Source organism: Schistocerca piceifrons, unplaced genomic scaffold (assembly GCF_021461385.2).
Source record: "Schistocerca piceifrons isolate TAMUIC-IGC-003096 unplaced genomic scaffold, iqSchPice1.1 HiC_scaffold_312, whole genome shotgun sequence".
Lineage (NCBI taxonomy): Eukaryota > Metazoa > Arthropoda > Insecta > Orthoptera > Acrididae > Schistocerca > Schistocerca piceifrons.
This window is the reverse complement of record NW_025728529.1, coordinates 180,001-182,500: the sequence shown is the minus strand read 5'-3', so window position 1 is coordinate 182,500 and position 2,500 is coordinate 180,001.

The following is a 2,500-nucleotide window of genomic DNA, read 5'->3' as shown; positions in this document are numbered from 1 at the left end:
ATGGGAACCACACGTCAGCCAGACACTCTGATCACGCACCACTCTCTGCTTCTAACAGGCGCACATACAATATGTAAGCACCAGCATGGAACAACATCCAGTGCATCCTCTCCGCCACATTACACAATCCACACTATCACAACCAGACCAGGAGGTCCATGCGGAAAATAGAATATCCCACCCTTTCGACATCCACCATTGCGCAGATAAGGCACCAACACCCACACATGTCCTATACAACGGTGCACCCAACATCACAATAGTACCTCCTGTCACAGCGCACAAACAATGACATGAGTCAAAGACACAGGTCTGACACAAGCATAGAATTGGAGCGCCGCCTCTAATAAGCCAAAGGTGCATCCTGACGTGACAAATCTCATCATGTCACAAGCATTCACTTACTATAATCACTATCAACGAACCTGCCGCCCCGCCCCCCCCCCCCCCCCCCCCACACCTTTCCTTACAACAACGTGTAACCTAACCTAACCCATGTTGTACCTTAACCTAACCATGTTGTACCTTAACCTAACCCATGTTGTGCCTTAACCTAACCCATGTTGTGCCTTAACCTAACCCATGTTGTCCCCTAACCTAACCCAAGTTGTCCCCTAACCTAACCCATGTTGTCCCTTAACCTAACCCATGTTGTGCCTTAACCTAACCCATGTTGTGCCTTAACCTAACCCATGTTGTCCCCTAACCTAACCCATGTTGTCCCCTAACCTAACCCATGTTGTGCCTTAACCTAACCCATGTTGTCCCCTAACCTAACCCATGTTGTGCCTTAACCTAACCCATGTTGTCCCCTAACCTAACCCATGTTGTCCCCTAACCTAACCCATGTTGTCCCTAACCTAACCCATGTTGTGCCTTAACCTAACCCATGTTGTGCCTTAACCTAACCCATGTTGTCCCCTAACCTAACCCAAGTTGTCCCCTAACCTAACCCATGTTGTCCCCTAACCTAACCCATGTTGTGCCTTAACCTAACCCATGTTGTGCCTTAACCTAACCCATGTTGTGCCTTAACCTAACCCATGTTGTCCCCTAACCTAACCCATGTTGTCCCCTAACCTAACCCATGTTGTGCCTTAACCCTAACCCATGTTGTCCCCTAACCTAACCCATGTTGTGCCTTAACCTAACCCATGTTGTCCCCTAACCTAACCCATGTTGTCCCCTAACCTAACCCATGTTGTCCCCTAACCTAACCCATGTTTGTGCCTTAACCTAACCCATGTTGTGCCTTAACCTAACCCATGTTGTCCCCTAACCTAACCCATGTTGTCCCCTAACCTAACCCATGTTGTCCCCTAACCTAACCCATGTTGTCCCCTAACCTAACCCATGTTGTCCCCTAACCTAACCCATGTTGTCCCCTAACCTAACCCATGTTGTCCCCTAACCTAACCATGTTGTCCCCTAACCTAACCCATGTTGTCCCCTAACCTAACCCATGTTGTCCCTAACCTAACCCATGTTGTGCCCTAACCTAACCCATGTTGTGCCCCTAACCTAACCCATGTTGTGCCCTAACCTAACCCATGTTGTGCCTTAACCTAACCCATGTTGTCCCCTAACCTAACCCATGTTGTCCCCTAACCTAACCCATGTTGTCCCCTAACCTAACCCATGTTGTCCCCTAACCTAACCCATGTTGTGCCTTAACCTAACCATGTTGTCCCCTAACCTAACCCATGTTGTCCCCTAACCTAACCCATGTTGTCCCCTAACCTAACCCATGTTGTCCCCTAACCTAACCCATGTTGTCCCCTAACCTAACCCATGTTGTCCCCTAACCTAACCCATGTTGTCCCCTAACCCTAACCCATGTTGTGCCCTAACCTAACCCATGTTGTCCCCTAACCTAACCCATGTTGTGCTTAACCTAACCCATGTTGTGCTTAACCTAACCATGTTGTCCCCTAACCTAACCCATGTTGTCCCCCTAACCTAACCCATGTTGTGCCTTAACCTAACCCATGTTGTGCCTTAACCTAACCCATGTTGTGCCGTAACCTAACCCATGTTGTGCCTTAACCTAACCCATGTTGTGCCTTAACCTAACCCATGTTGTGCCTTAACCTAACCCATGTTGTGCCTTAACCTAACCCATGTTGTGCCTTAACCTAACCCACGTTGTCCCCTAACGTAACCCACGTTGTCCCCTAACGTAACCCACGTTGTCCCCTAACGTAACCCACGTTGTCCCCTAACGTAACCCACGTTGTCCCCTAACGTAACCCACGTTGTCCCCTAACGTAACCCACGTTGTCCCCCTAACGTAACCCACGTTGTCGCCTATCGTAACCCACGTTGTCGCCTAAACCTGCTCTGTAATTGTTATACGACTCGTTCAATTAGTGTAGTGTTGCCCACCCGCAACCCTCGCAATATAGTTCGCTACTCGCACTGCCCCCGCTCCCCTGTGTATCGCTTCATGTTAAAACACCTTGCAAGTCTTGCTGACTTTCCACATGCTCCTGCTGTACAC